This window comes from Pezoporus occidentalis, unplaced genomic scaffold (assembly GCF_034315485.1).
Source record: "Pezoporus occidentalis ecotype Australia unplaced genomic scaffold, CSIRO_AGI_Poc_V1 ctg30, whole genome shotgun sequence".
In the NCBI taxonomy this organism is placed as follows: Eukaryota; Metazoa; Chordata; class Aves; order Psittaciformes; family Psittacidae; genus Pezoporus; species Pezoporus occidentalis.
Window position 1 is genome coordinate 4,110,116 of NW_026914941.1, and position 16,733 is coordinate 4,126,848.

At 37.2% G+C, this 16,733-nt stretch overlaps 1 long non-coding RNA gene across 1 annotated transcript in view; it reads left to right on the top strand.

The window, feature by feature from the left end:
• The window catches only part of LOC134168129 (uncharacterized), a 213,490-nt gene that overhangs the window by 104,379 nt on the left and 92,378 nt on the right, over window positions 1-16,733 (top strand). The window lies entirely within an intron of this gene.

Here is a 16,733-nt window from a genome sequence, read left to right on the forward strand (position 1 = left end):
TTACCTCTCCTGGAAATGTTGTGTACAACAGTCAATTCTGCCAAAATTCATAAGCAAGTAGCTCAGTATCGGTGTTTGGAAGAACTGCTGTTCAATGGGTTTGGCATCCGAAACAAGTAGCCATGAAAAAATTGCTTTGCAATAAGGAGAGAATGGGAAGAAATAATAGGGATAGAAAAATGAGTGCATATTTAGGGTCATCTTGAAATGTGGCTAAGCCTTTAGTAGTCCATAATGTATTTCCTATGACTTTACTCGTCATTCTATAGCTGAAGCTTTTACAAGCGAAATTCGTTGGCTTTTCAGCTTACGGAAATTAAAGGCTGGATGCTATGTGAAGAATTGTTTTTACCAGTGCCTCTGTCCAGCCTAAAATGCAGGAATGAAGTTAGTACTTCTCACAAAGCCCTCACTTGTCTTCTCTACTGCTTCTTATTCTCACAGACTCTAAATAATACGTACAATTCTTCTACCTGTTATAGTGACAGCTGCCTGACTGTTGCTTTTTGGGGAGGGAGGGTTGAGAGGGGCAGGTCAGATATAAATTTTGGTCAAACAATATGCAAGATAGCAGCTACTGGGCAAGTTCTTTAGAACTGCAGGGTGCTAAATAGTCAAATTCTTTCAACACAAGGAAGAGCCATATATGTTTGATATATTTTTTGTCTTTTCTCAGCGCCCATCTGCGGCTGCCTGTTAGAGACAGAATGACACAAAGCCTTGGTCAGGTCTAAGAAAGCTCTTCCTATGTTCTTACACTAGATTCCATAGATGACAATTTCATGCCTTTTAATAGAAAACCTTTCAGAGCCTAGAGTCTTCTTTCTATTTCAAGGTAAGATTTCCAGGCAGAGGATGTTCTTTCTTACTTTTCTATTTTTTCATTTCAGGGAGGACTTAGAGCAGTTTTCAGTGCCTAAGGGGGCTGACAAGAATGCTAGAGAGAGGGATTTCTTTTTTTTTTTTACAAGGGCATATAGGGACAGGACAAGGGGAAATGGCTTTAACCTGACAGAGGGGGTATTTAGATTAGACATGAGGAAAAAGTTCTTTGTGAGGGTGCTGAGGCACTGGCACAGGTTGCCCAGAGAAGCTGTGGCTGCCCCATCCCTGGCAGTGTTCAAAGCCAGGTCTGACAGGGCTTGAGCAACCTGGTCTAGTGGAAGGTGTCCCTGCCCATGGCAGCGAATTTTGGAACAGGATGAGCTTTAAGGTCTCTTCAACCCAAACCATTCTGTGACTTTTTTGTTGTGACTTTGTTGGACACTTCATACTACATTAGAAAGAAAGTTAATAACAGATGAGAAAAAAACCTTCTTATATGCAGGTGACAGTGTTCCCTGCACACTTGGACATCTTACTTAGGAAATTCTTAATAAAAAATCTGAAAATTCTCCAGATTACTTTTACCTTAATAAAGGTCTCTGCCTACTGCTGTTTAGGTTGTAACTCTGTGTGTGTGTGTGTGTGTGTGTATTGGCCAAAACCACATTTTTAAGCAGAGTTCTCATATCACTGTGGCAGACTGTAGAAAACCTAAATAACTCAATTGACTGATACGACTTCTTCTCCAGAGGAGATTTAATGAACTGGTCTATTCTAAATCCAAGTCTCTTCTGGAAGTAGAACAATATCAATGCAGTCTAACTGAATTCTAGAATAAATATACAAAATTCTGTAGATTAAAATTATATCCTTTTAATGGTTATTACATTTGTGTGTAGATATAAACTGAACTAAGTGGGAAGGGGGACAAATACAAAATAAATTAATGTACAGAAAAGCAACAGTACTTTTGTTTCCACTAAATGCCCCACGTGTTTGATGCTAGGCACTCTGTTGTAGCTGTGAACTACGTTTAATGGCTTAGGAAGTAAAATGTGTTTAAATATTATGGTGATAAAATCTATCTAATAAACCAGCTGTATTTTTGGCAGTATTATTTTTTATGATTTCAGTAAAAATAAATGGAAATACAGAAATAATAAATGAGCAAGCGATGGTTTAATCACTTTGTAAGTCGCTAGAATGATCTTTGAATAAAGATCATTTCACTAATTCAGCTGTATCAGCTATTGTAGGGAAATTACAGTGCTGCTGATCAAGCGCCTCTGAGAGTCCTCCTGCTCCCCCTCCAATTCCTCCGCATATGAAATCTTCTAAATGTCTTTACTTGCATAACCTTCTGAACAAGTGGTGCTGCTTGTGTCGTGTTTCAACTCTAACCACTAGCAGACAGTCTGAAACTGTCATGATCACAGAAGGCAGAGGTGGTGCTGAGGACCGTAAGAGGTGGGAACGTGTAGGGAAGGATGAGGGATCAGGGGCTATCCCATGGATAGTGTGTGTGAAGACTGAAAGGAGTTCAAGTAGTGAAAATGCATCCTCAGGAAATCTGAACTTTGTTTTTTTTACCAGTCTGTTTCTGGAGCTTTGGGAGAGCAAAAAGGCTATACTGTAATTTTGCAAAGCTACATGAGCAATACTGTGCCACCAGGGAAATAAGAGACCCACAAAACAGCGAGCATGCCTGCAGCTACTGGTCACTCTGGATCAAAGGCACTGGTGCAAGTACTGAAGAGGGAAATGGGAAAAGTCATACAGTCTCTGGTTTGAAAACAGCCCTGGTGGCAAAGATATCTACTCAACAGTCCCGTGTGCCTTTCATATTCTCTAAGACACGGCTTTATAGTGGTTGGTGTTGACAAGAGGGATTTATTTAAACTGAAGAGTCCATGAACACAGACTCAAACTCTGCTGTTGGAAGTCCCCGTGCACTGGGCTGGAGGAAGAAGTCGGGGATGAGGAGCAGCTGAGCCGTGGCTGCAGCCAAATGCACCTTATCCCCAGGCCACATTCAGGTCAGGGTCAGGAGCGCATATGGTGGTGAATGCTCCCCAGGTTGGTGTAAGGTGGATATATCCCTGTGAGGATTGAGGGAAATCATGCAGTGCCTGACCCTTTCCTGGGTAATGTTACAGTTCTTGTCATGAACTAGATCTGTCTTTGTCAGGAAAAAGGTCTCAAAGTATGCTTTTTAAAAACCAGAACAGAACACTGCCCCAGACAACCCCAAACCAACCCCCAACCTAACTTCCCTCCCTCCAAGAAACCCCCAGAAAAAATAAAGCCACATTTTTGAACTAAAATGTCTAGAGAAATGCTGATATAACTGCAGGTGTCAGTATCAGTCATACAGGTTTTGTGGTGTCCCATTTTCAAGTTCATATATGGCCTTTTCCAACCAGTATCTTTTCCAGTAGATATATATTTTCTAGGTGTAAAATGTCTGACATTCACTTCTTGACACCAGTCAGAATTATTTCAGTTTTCTAAGTTATTTCCTTCTACTCTTTCTGGTATCTCTCTGTTTAAGCCAGCTGTTCTGAGCACACTGTCTTTTTACTTTACCTTATCATGTTTACTGTGAATATTGCAGGGGTTTGTTTGTTTTTAACATAGCTGCATTTTTCCAACAGAGCTGTCACACTGCCTTGTACTGATAGATACCCTGACATGCTAAAGTGTCCACCCTGTTCTGTAGGCTGACATTTCTGTGCAACTGAATGCAAATTCATGGATAATATTAGCATCAGTGCTAAGGAAAGGGATATCTAAAATCTAGGTCTCTGCTAGTAGACGTAGCAGCAGTAGTGCTGATAGGCCTGGCAGGAGACCTTTAAAATTACTTTTTGTCATCTATGAATCACTCTTTATTTGGAAAACAGGGGCCTAGAATGCAAGATCTGGATTCTTTATATATATATATATATATATATATATATATATATAAATAATATATGTATATAAGATTTGTCTTTTTAAGGAATTAATTTTCATTTATTATAGCAATGGTATGTTTCCTCATTAACCTGTGACTTTATACCTCCAATATTGTCTAATAATCGTTATTATTTACCATGAATGTGATAGTATATACAGTGTTTGGGGGGGGCAGGACAGATGAACAGGACATGGACAGGCAGTATGTTTGATGAAAATTCTTCTCTCACAGAGGCAAAAAGAACAAAAACGCATTTTCTTTACCAAAGCTAAATTATTGTCAGCTAATTTTGGTTTTGTGACAAGTCAAAATTGTTCTGTCTATGAAACACATTGAAAGTAGCTGGGAGACAATAAAATGGCAGGTTAATGTTTGAGGGAAAATGTCATCCATATAAAACAAAGCATGCAAATGGGAATAATTGCATCTGAGGCTTTAGTAAATCAAATTCATAAAAGGTCATATTGCAGAAATTCTGAATACAGGTCTATATCTCATCAGATTCTCAGCATAAGAAATAATATAAAATAAAAGGTAACACTTTCCTTATATAACTCACTTATATGTAGCTCACTGAAAAATACACAAGAGCTATTTAGAGGAGCAGAATTTTTGACCGCCTGGTCAGGAATCCAGACTAGTTTTGCAAGGCAAAGGATGTAGAAAATGGTGTTACTGAAGACTAGTTAGCCTCTTAGTTTGTGAAGTCTGTAAATATGAATTTTTCTGTCTGTCTTTGGTGACAGACTGTATTTTCTGGAAGTACAGTCTTGACATATTAAATGTTTGGGTCCAATTGAGAGAAAGCCACTGGGCCTTGGAATAAGGTGGAGATGTGGGTTAACTTCTGACCTAACTTGTGAGGAAGCCCAGTGAAACGGATGCATGGACTGGAAAGGAAAGCATAGGAAAGAGACTGCAGCAGAACATCCAATTTAGGAAAAAAGACCATTGATGGGTCATCTTAATCGTGTTCTTAAGAGGCACTCAGGTTAGATTTTGGATGCTTTTTTAAATCCCAAAGAGAGAAGCCTGAAAATCGAGGGCCTTCAGAATTTTAGTGTAGAAACATTAAAAATTGTGATTGTACTTTTCCTTATTTAAAATATTTCTTTCTACAGAAAAGATTATGTAGTTACTAGTATGTTATTCACTGTCTTCAGTTTTTAATATACAGAACAGGAAAATTAAAGGGAGAAGGGGATAAAAGCTGAAACCATGTAATTAATTCTTTACTTTCTCAATTAGGATAAATCCAATAATGTAAAATACCAAAGTCATAATTATAGTTAATGGTATAGCTGTGGAATGACTTCACTTCCACATTTTCTCATTAAGAATTGACAATCATTTAAGAAATAAGTGGCACTTAAGATAGAAACAGCTGGAGCTGTCATCACCTCTTTCCTTTGTGTTAGCTGTCAGCTGGTCAAATTCTTATTTATGTTTCTCCACTTCTTATGACTATGAAACAGTGTCTGGTGGCCAGTTGTGCCTTTAAGAGTGGTGTTTAAAAAAACCCAAATAAATAAAAGGCTTTGCAAAAGATAGTATGTCTTTAGGATTGGGAAAAGAGTGTGTGAGTGTGAAGGGAACATCTCCTGAGCAGCTACGTTAGCTTTCACAGGACACAGAAAACTGTTAGGTTCTTCAGGTCAAGTCTCAGTTCCCATCTCCATGAAAAGAATGCTATAAGTTGCTATATTATACCAGGTAATATTATTTATCTATTCTTTTTTTATTATCATTTTTCCTTTTTCCAGTTGTAAAACAGTTTGGTTAAAGTTTTCGTGGCTTGTGAGAGCTTGGGTATTCTATAGTTATGGAATTTCAGTGAACACTCTGCTGTGAATAAAACAACTAATATTTTCATTAATACAGCACCATTTATTTAACAAGTATCTTAAGAATAAGCATCTCCTCGTTACAGGGAGGATAGCTTCCGGATGCTGGTTTCAAGTTTTTAAAGTGAACAAGAGTGAAAATGCCATAGATTAGGCATTCTGTAGTGCCAAGCTAAATGAACTAAATGAGTGAACCTATTCAGTGACAAATCTGACAAGTGCAGAAAAATTCATTGTTAGTCACTGATCCTTCTCACAACCCTGAATCTGTTCATCGCTCAAACAACTCAAGGCACTGTGGAACATCTGAGGGAATGGAGGAGATTGGGTTTGTTTAGTGGGGTTTTTCAGGACCTTTCAAGCTCAGAATGATATGGTATATTAACTTTTTTCTGTTACCATTAATCTGTTCACATTCTTTCCATATCTTCTATGTTGTTCATTTATTTCTTGAGATAAATGCTGAATGGGACAGTGCAAATAACAGGTATTTGGGGAAGGTAGGTTTAGACAATATTGACTGGATAAACAAGAAGCAGAAAAGGGATCTGGGTTGATACCTACACATTGCCTATGACTACAGCATAGATGCCCACAACATACCAAGTTTGTGGTGATTTAGTGGGTGTACAGTTAGCAATCCCTAATCTGTTCTATAGGTTAATATTCTAGCCTACTGTACGTGTGTGCCTGTGTGTGTATATGTATCTTTATACATATACTCACCTAGTAATCAGTATATGGGCTTACAAGGTTGGATGGTAATCTGCTGTTGCTAAAACATGTAGCATAATCCCAACAGTTTTAACATGCTGCTATGTAAAGGGGAAAGATAGCATTATATGCTGAGATTCTGCAGTAAATTACTGTCCCAGGACAGTACTTTAGACATTTCTCATCTGTTAGAGGAGCCGATTGGATTGAAGCACATCAGCAGTGCCTCATCATGTTGTAGATCTCGTCAACATATAAAACCAGCATGCACATCGATGTGTTATATATATGCCTCTTTTGGTTTATCTGTAGCTATTTCAGTAAAAATCCGATGCAGATGTGGTTTGCTAATTCCTCTAGAAATGTTAGCTAACTTCTTAAAGACCTCAGAATTGCCTCTTACATATATATGTTCCATATAATTATGCATATTGCATCAGGAGGCATTTCTGAGGCCAAATTATAGAAAAATGAAAAATCTGCCTTTTTTTTTTTTTTTTTTTTTTTTGTACCACCTGAAGCTGTCCGGAATTGCACAAAAGCTATTTAAAATAAAATTGTTGTATTTTTAACTTAGAGAGAGCTAGAACTGTGATTTCCCCAGACACCCATAAACTGCATAGATTTTCATTACTTTTTTTTAACCTTCCTTCGGGTCTTTTGTACTACTCCACTTTCAGTGTGTTGATGCTCAGCTTTTTTTAAAAGGCTATATCTGAATAAATACAAGCTAATAAAGGCAGGGTGCAGTGGGACTTGTTGGGTCATAGAGCTCAGTTCCCTGCAATTGGAGGCAACCAGATCATAGAAATACATTCATAAATTGTGCTTGTTTTCAAGGTTTTGGCCATTGTTTTTACCCTACTTCTGTTGTTAATTTGTTAACATTCTTAAACCCTTACTGCTTGGAACTGTTTACCGGTCTGCACTAACAAACAGCCAGGTTTTGTACATGAGTCTTTCTTTGTTTGATTACTTCAAGTTAAGGTAAAAGAAAAAAATACATATTCAACTTCCAGCTTTTATTTAGGGAAATTGCACTTTTTAAAAACTATCCAAGATAGAAAATATTTGCAATTATCTGCTGTGATTAAAAATCACTTTATTGTGATGATTAGTGGCCATAACGTTAAGGTGTGACTGGTCTTTTGTCAACAGGAAATTAATATTTTACTGTCTGACTGGCATAATTGTCAGGATTGTGTTTGTGAGATTTAGTAAATTCCCCAGACATAGTGTAAAAGTTACCAGTGGAAAACAGGTGAAGTGCATCTTGCTTTATCTAGCATGCATTAATAAGAAGCATGATGGAAAAGGCCCCAAAGTAAAAAAGGTAGTAATAGAGCCACCAAACTTCCATGTAAAACTATGTTAATTTAAGGGTCCTATCTCAGGAAAGATTTACGTTTGGTCCCTGCAATCCCCATGTATAAATTTCTACATGGGTGGGGAAAAAGGTGTTTTATCTTCTTACAACGTTGTAATCGTAGTCAAATCTCAGCACAGCAGTGAGTTTTGCACTTTAAAGCATTCCTTTTTCTCCCCATGGGTCACAGAGTGAAGTTTCCATAAATCGGTAATGTTCATATACAGTTTACTCATATATATCTCACACAACTGAGTTAAATTTCCTTGGTTTAACCAGTAGCTCTCCTTTCCTTTCTAGTTTGTACTTTTTTTATATCAATTTTGTATCTCATAAGTAATTTATAGGCCTTTCAAGGTTAAATGCACATTGGGATGCAATATAAGTGATTTCAACTTACCCTTTTAGTCCATAGGAAAAAATGAAACAGTTTCTAAAACAGTAGATTAGGAATATATTGTGAAACCAGATGTGTATTATGTCTGCTTAGAAAGTTTAGCAGAGTATTTTTCATAACTGATACATAAGTCCTAATAATTGCAATGAAGAAAAGAATATTTCAGTGAAAAATACTTTCAAGATTGTAAACCTTCAGGGATTTAATCTTTCATCCTCAAAACTTCATTACTGTAAAGATACTAACTTTGTGAAGAGTTTGATATATAAAAGAATTACCATTCTGACAAAGAACCTTAAAAAACTCACAAGAATTTCTGATGAAAGCATGTTAAAACATTTGATGCAGATAAATAATACACATGCATATTCATGTTTAAAATTAGTGCAAAGTTTGATAAGACAGCAGTGAAAACAAATAGCTAATTCAAGATAAGATTACTTAGGCAAAAGAAAAATAAACTTCAGGGTGAAATGAATACAGTAACGTAAACATAATACAGATCTACTGGGGAATATCTGTAGGGTCAGTAGCAATAAATACAGTTACCATCTATTTATTTCTTAATCTCCCAGATCTGATTTCTTGAGATATTTGACCATTATTATCTATACCTTTTACCTGTATTTTGTCATCATGGCTATGAAAGGTCTGTCTTTGAACAGAAATAATATGCCTTCTATCAAAGTGAAAGATGCTAACATTTGTCGTCATTATCCTCTTGACTATCTTGTCATCATGTTCTCTAGAAACACAACCTTTTTATTCTCATCTTAATTACAGTCGAGATGCAAATTCTGCATTAACTTTCACAGTGAGAATCTTTTTATGAGAGAGGCAACATGTTTTTATGTGTTTGTAATCAAACCGGGACTGTGGATACTTTCATCTGCATGTTCTGAAATGCAAAACACAAATAATTCCTCATGCATCATCAAGAGAAATTGAAGACTAAGTAGTCTGTAAAGCAATAATTCCTCCTATTCCTCCTTCCTCCATAAATTCATATTCTTATGTCCTGTATTATTAGCTTCTTTTATGATGTAACCTGGAAAAAATGCTATTAAAACATCTCTTGCCAACATCCCCAAATTCAGTATGTCCTCAGGGAGCAGTGGATGGAAATGGAAAGCACCAATACTACTATGTAAATTCTTCAGTTGGAAAGTTCTTCGATGTACTACATTCATTAGTCTGGCTCATCTGCCCTTGATACATGCAAGTGAATTGCTGCTGTAAATAAGAGCACCTTCTGATGAACAATACCAATTTAAAGTAGTCATTACTCTAAGTAATAACTTAAATTAGTCATCAGCTGTAATGTGATCCTGGATTTTTTTTTGTGAATTGAAAGGTCATATGCAGCAGAAGCGGTTAGACCTCTAGTAGGTGGATTAGTACTGATACCAATCTTTGTGTTGAATATTACTCCTTTGAGTACTAGCTCTCTACTTGTAAGTACTATTCATAGCTGATGACGAAAAAACAAATGCAGTAGCATATGTACTGATCACATACATTGCTATTACCAGTGATGTTTATATGCATGGAATTGAATAAATTACAGTAGCACAATTTGGCATATGGCACAGAACATTTAGATATGATTTGAAGATCTGGATCTTCTGTAGGTAAGCAGTGTGTCATGCACAGTCTTCTAAGCTTCTGAATGTGTTGCTGAGCTTGGTCCTTTAAAATAATTGTCTTTATTCAGTATTTGCATCTGATTCAAAGCAACTGTTCCTTATAATTTAGCCTTTTACCACTTGCCTAAAGAGCTACCCCTGAGCTAGCATGAAGCTCAAACAGCTCTTTATGTTCCTCTATTTGTGATATTTAGACTTGCAGGGGGAGGGAAAAGACAATAAAAGTGCAAGTTTCAAAGCTCAACTGCTTCATATCAAACCATTGACATTTTTCAAACATATCTTTCTTGCTTAAAAATTATACCCTATAACAATACTTTGGTTTAGAATAGATGCAATATTATATAGTGCTATGACTGTTCAGTCGCAATTCAGTTCTACTGAGGAAATATATTGACTGGTATTGCAGTAAGATGAGCTCTATCAGAAACAGCAGTTTATAGTATCTCAGAGGAAGATCTATGATTTACCATTCTCGTAGTTTCATCAAAATCAGGATTGTTCAGCTGTAACAACAGGGGTAACAGGCAGTTGTTCATGCACATGTTCCTTGTTTGTGGTAGCTGAAAAACACAGAACCCTGTATTCTTAATTTTCCCTTACATAAATTTACACATAAATCAGTATACATAGAAATACAGTTAATAAAACTTAATCTGATGCTTTTCTCTAAGCTAATATGCCTATAAAATAGATTATCTAGGATATTTTGAGAGTCTTCATTAAAGGCCCAAGGAAACTAAGTGAATCTGGGTTACTGTCATTACGCAAAACTGAAACAACCAAGAATTTTCAAGAATCACTTACTGTTACTTTTATTATATTGATACACAAATGCCTGCAAAGCACATGAAATCCAGTATAGGAGCTGTGAAGCATTTCTTACTTCTGCATAAATAAATGTCTGGTTTTCCCTCTTCTCTGCCTCTTGTGCTTCCAAGCATATAGCAACATTTATTGGGCAGAAGGGATATCTCTGGATCTTGCTCTATAACTTGAAGGAAATAGCTATATCACATTTCTTCACTTGTCTAGAGGGCTCAGTTCTCTAGATTACTACCAAATACTGGCCTGTCAATGTCATCATCAGTTCTAACAGAGTTGATCGGCTCAATTTTCTCACCTGTAAATTAAAAAAAAAAAAAAAGAAACCACTGTAAAAAACCTCATTTATACATTCATTTCATGCAGGAATGCTCATCATATGCCAGTCTGAACTCTAATGATCTTTTCTGTATAATTTACAAAATACTGTGCTTTGTTCCACGTGCTTTATAGAACAAATTGCAGTTGCAGCAGCCTCTCAGTGCCAGAATTGCACCTTTAACCTTCTTTTCTGCTATCATAAAATCAAGAAAATGTCAATGTTTTGAGAAAATAGAGAAGTCAACAATTAAACAACTTCAGCTTTAGATATATTCTTTATCAATAGCACACAGGCATAGAGACCTTGAAGGACTGGCAGATATTGTCTGTATGGCTTTGCCATTACTTTATTTGCATGTGGAGCTCCCATGGAAGGTGAGCTGCTTTCCAGTGTGAATGGGGTAACGCATAAAACCATGAGAGTTTTAGGTCAAAGATGTCATGCAATACTAGAGCTATGTGAAAAGTTTTATATCTAGGGAAAGAATGTAAACCATCTAAAGACTGTTTGTTAGCTGCCCAAACCCTTCCTACTCCATGTTGCTTAGCAGTTTAATATAGAAAATACCCATCAACAAGATTACAAAGAAAACCACTTTATGCTGCTTCATAAGAATACAGTTTTTATAGTATTGCCACACTTTTTGTTAACCAATATACATGCATTTTTTTTTAGAGATAAATTCTATCTGTACAATGGTTTTTGTTTTAGCATCTAGGTTTTGAATAGCTGAGCATTCCTTACTGTCTATAGGCTAAGATTATGGATAGAACATTAAAAAGAACAGTATCTGTGCATGCTTTGCCAAATCGGTCTTCAAGAAAATTAGTCTTCATCTAGTACCTTCTAGGTTGATTTTAAATTTTCAGTTCAATACCAGGAGTTGAACTCAGCCCTGTAACTGGTAAACTGCATTTAAGAGCAAAACTTCACTCCCTGGTTTATTATGCCGCAATGAAATCAGTAAGATCTTGTCTGAGAGTGGCGTGGTAATAGATATTTTCTCTTGGAGAAAAGTTGCTAAACATGTTTTCATAGGTTTTGCAGGTCTTTGGAATGACCTCAGAGGGCAGTTCAAAAGGTCTCTGCATAACAAAGAGTGTGTTTAAATACACATATATCTTTTTTTTTGTACAATGCTGCTGTCATTTATTTCTAAGTACTCTTAGACTTAAATTGTTCTTTCACATCCCATTGCAAACAATGTGTTCTGTTGCTAACCTTTTTTATAATGACAAAGCGCAAGGTGGTTCTCATGAAGATTCCTGTATTGATTGGATTGTTTTCAACTGATACCAAGTTTCGTGTGTAAAAGGGAACTCAAAAAGTAAGAGCCAAACCATTTCATAAGTGTATTTATGTAATTATGAGCTACATTACTAAAGTTTTTTTTTGGCATTTCTTCAGGTTAGTGTCTGAACAGCAATTTTCAAGAACTGTTCTATGTACTATTTTAGCAGTTTGATAACTATTGGAGTTCTTTATTTTTTAGAGAATGAAAATAATGTTTTCCATAGGTATTTGGCAAAGGAATTAATTCAGTCCTCTAAGACTTAATTGTATCATTTACTGCCTTTTTCAGCGAGTCATTTGCTGGACAGTTAAAATTACTCTGGCATTTAATGAATCTTTGTGCAAAGACTGCTTTTCTCCTTGTCATGGCTAAGTGGAGTTGTACTTTCTGTAGTCCAGATTTACTGTTGCTTTCATTAGGTACGTGAATTTTAGCCAACTGAAGTAAGAATGGGGTTTTAACAGACTACTTCTGAGTGTTTAGAAATTATTTCTAGATATAAATTTCAATGAAAACATAATATTCTCATTGCTTTGTCTTTGTAATATTTGGGTGTTGCATTTATATTTTTCTGAAGTATAAATCAAAGGAGTTCTGCTTCGTGCATTCCTGTTGACCCATGGGTTTGTCAGGGCAGCTGCTGTTTCACTTTTTAGGGGTTTTTTAAAGAATTTGATCCAGGAGCTTACAAGAGAAAGAGGGTCTCTCACTTCGTCTTCTCTGTGTCTCTAGTTGCCTTCAGAGCAACCATCCTCCTCCTCTTCATGTAGTTTTATACTACAGGGAAACCTTCTAAGTGTCCCTTGGCCCTGCCAAGTCTGAGATTCTGCTGAGACACACATGAACTCTTTGTCAATCACAAAGGCACTCACTGAAACCTGTATCTGTGACCAGTATCATCCTCTGCTCCTTAAAATACTTTGGCCTGTTACACTCGGACTCTTTCCCAGGTTTGCTGCTTGTGCCCATGGGGGCAGCGGAGAAGCTAGGGCTGGGCGCGCTATGGCAGCAGCGCTTTCAGGGCTGTCCAGATACAGAGTTTCCTACAAGTAGTAAGAGCTATATGAAGTTACGGAAAAGGAAAACCAATTTGGGAATCCCCTTACAATGCTCCTAAATGACATATATCTCATAAAGAAATCCCAGCTGTGACATTTTATCATAACAGAGGAAGTAATACCCTGATTTAAAAGCTTTATCTTGTTGCCAACTCTGCAGTAAAGACAGGCTGCAGCCCTTCTGTTGTGTTACAAAATATTTTCAAGTCAACCTCAAATACTGAATAGCCTTTCCCAAGTGTATCCTATCGAGGAGCCTCTTTTTTCTAAGTTTTCCAAATCTTTTGTCATTTTAGTGTATAAAAATGGTTTAGGTGTCACTTCTGAAGAAGAAACCAAAAATGTTATACAACCTCTCACTGTGATCAACTCCTTTCCCACAGGTATATTTCACCTCAGATGTATTAATAAATATAATAATAGTTCATATATATATATGTAGCTATATATATATTTATATTTATATATAATATTATATAACAACAGTTCATCACCTTTGAAGGTGAAGGAAATAGGTGGATCATGCAACGCCCTTGTCTTGACGGCAATTTTCTGAGTCAAGAGAAGCGTATCAGAGCTGGAAAAGCAGAGAAATACCCATTGAGAACTACAGGGGCTTTGCCAGGCCGTACAAAGATGCAATTAGAAAAGCAAAAGCTCAGCTTAAATTGCAGTTGGCCAGAGGTGTCAAAAACTACAAGAAAGGGCTCTTCAGGTAAGTAAACAACAAGCAGAAACAGAAGGAAAGTATCGACCTGCTGTTGAGCAGGAGAGGTGAACATGTCACCAGCAACACGAAAGGTAGAGGCTCTCAACACTTTCTTCACCTTTGTATTTACCTGCACTGCTGAGGCCCACGCCTTGGGAACAAAAATCCAGGTTGATGCAAACACAGACCCACCAACAGTTAAGGAAAAGTTGGTATGTTGAACTAGTAGAGGAGCTTGACCCTTACAAATCAATGGGTGCTACCAATGTCCACTTGAGGTTGCCTGAAAGCTGGCTGACGTCATTGCGAGGCCACTTCCCGTAACCTTCAAAAAGTTGTGGAGATCAGATAGCGTCCCAGAAGACTGGAAAGAAGGCTAATGTCACCCCCATTTATGAGAAGGATCTGGGAAATTATAGGCCCATCAGTCAAAAATTGTCCTCAACAAGCCTAATCATCTTCTAGGACAAAGTAACCTGCTTGGTTGATGTGGGCTGAGCAGTGGAATACTTAAATTTATCCAAGGCTTTTGATACGGTTTCCCACAGCCTCCTCCTGGAGAAACTGTTTAATTATGGTTTTGACAAGTGGTCTGGGCTGGCTGACGGACCCCACCTAAAAGGTGGTGGTGAATAGCTCCTTTTCAGACTTGCAACATGTCACATATGGGGTCCCCCAGGGATCTATATTAGGCCTGAAACCATTTAATCTGTAAGATGGGATCAAATGTACCCTGATGACTTTTGTCAGTAATATCAAACTGAGTGGGGAAATAGGCACTTTGAAAGGGAGATCCACTCTGCAGGAAGACCTGGATAGGCTGAAACAGTGGGCTAGCAAGAACCTTATGAACTACAGCAAGGACAAGTGTAAGGTCTTGCACCTGGTTAAACACAATCCAGGAGTGCAGCACAGGCTGTGATCTGGCCAGGTGGGAAGCAGATCTGTGGAAAGGGACCTGGGGTCCTTGTGAGCACAAGCTCAATAGCAGTGAGCAGTATGTAGCTGTAGCAAAGGAAGCCAACAGGATGCTGTGTTACATATTAAGGGCAGCACCAGCAGAAATAAAGATGGCATCCTACTTAGCATTTCTCAGGCCACACCTGGAATACTGGGTTGAGTTTTGCTCCCTGCTGTGCAAAAAGGGACGTGGACAGCCTGGAAAGGGTCTGAAGAAGGGCCACAAAGATGCTCAAAGGTCTGGGCAGCCATGTAAGGAAAGGGCGAGGGAGCTGGTCTTGTTCAGCTTTGAGAAAAGCAAAACTGGGGAGACCTTGCCAGTGTATTCCAGTATCTGCCTGTGATTCAGGCACTCTCCATGTTATCTTCTTTGTTCAGAAGAAACATCATAAAAGATTGATCATATCTATTTTGAGTCCAGATACCTTTTTAAGGAAACTAAAAATAATTTTAGTGAAGTATTCACAGTATTTCTATATACAAAAATAATAAAATAGGGGCAAACCCCCCCGCTTTATTTTGTAATAGATGTTTTTAAAATCATTCTATTCTAACATATTTTTCCTCTCTCTTCTTGATGAAGTCAGAAAATACGCCAGATTCTTGAGATAATACTTACTAAAAAGTTGCATAACCAAATAGCTAAACCCCAGCAGGAAAATTCAGTTCTTTAGGGACTCATATTGTCGATACTTTCAATGTAGGAATTAATATATCTGGTTACAAGGATTCTAGCTCTGTATTTTTCTGAGGTATAACATTGGTTATTAATAGAATTCATCAATTTATAGACTTTGAGTCACTGTGGAAATGGTCTTGTCTTTCCTTCTCTATTTTAAAATATCCATCTTATAAATCATCCTCCTTTGCCACTTTATCTACTCTTAAATTTTCAAATATGCAAATTATCTGCTAATTTGTAACCATAAAAAGCATTTTATTGTTTCACTTACCTGCCCTGAGAAAATTTGCCCCACTCTTGAGTTACATGACCTTTAGATTCTTTTGCAAATAGTGAAGCAGGTAGTTGTTTAATTCAGGCTTTTAGTCAAATCTAGCTCATCAGTCTGTATGTATTCTTGAACTTCAGTCTTAATGTTGATTGAACCTGGTGCTGTTATTGATTTAACAATGTAAATTTCCAGAGAGAGTCTGTACTTAACTGCATAAATAGAGTACAGGGAGATACCATCCCGTTTTCTAACCATTTGTCTGGGCATTTGATTGCAAAAAATTATATTCTATATTAGACACGAAACTAAGGGAGCTTTTATAAATTCAAGTACCAAATACGCTTCTGAAAGCAGGAGTGTGCTTAAAGATAGACATATGCTTAACTGTAATGTTTTCCATCTTTCTCCTAAACTCTAACAGTCCATTTCCCTTTGCACATTTTTAGAGAGACTGCAGTTCTGCCTCTTAATAGTGGAAGTGACCCCTGTGAAAGAGGTCACAGAACTCATGTATCCATCTAACTCCAGTATATGTCTACAAATACTACTTCCATATGGAGACTGACTGTTTCAAATGGTACTGAAATTCCTTATTGACCAGTGATTTATTGGGTGGAGAACTGGGCTTTCAGTTCTTGAGAATGAAATCAGAAGTGATTGTAAGGCTTGAAAGAATAAACCGACATAGCCAGAGATTTTTTTTTTCTGTAACATACTCAGTCATGTCCCTTATGTGCATGGCTTTTAGTCAGTAGTATAGCACAATATGTTGTAAGCTAATAGCAGTATAATATTTCATGAGCAAGGTGTGTTTGAAGCCAATTTGTAAACTCTGCAAGTCTTTTTACATTTACAGAAAAG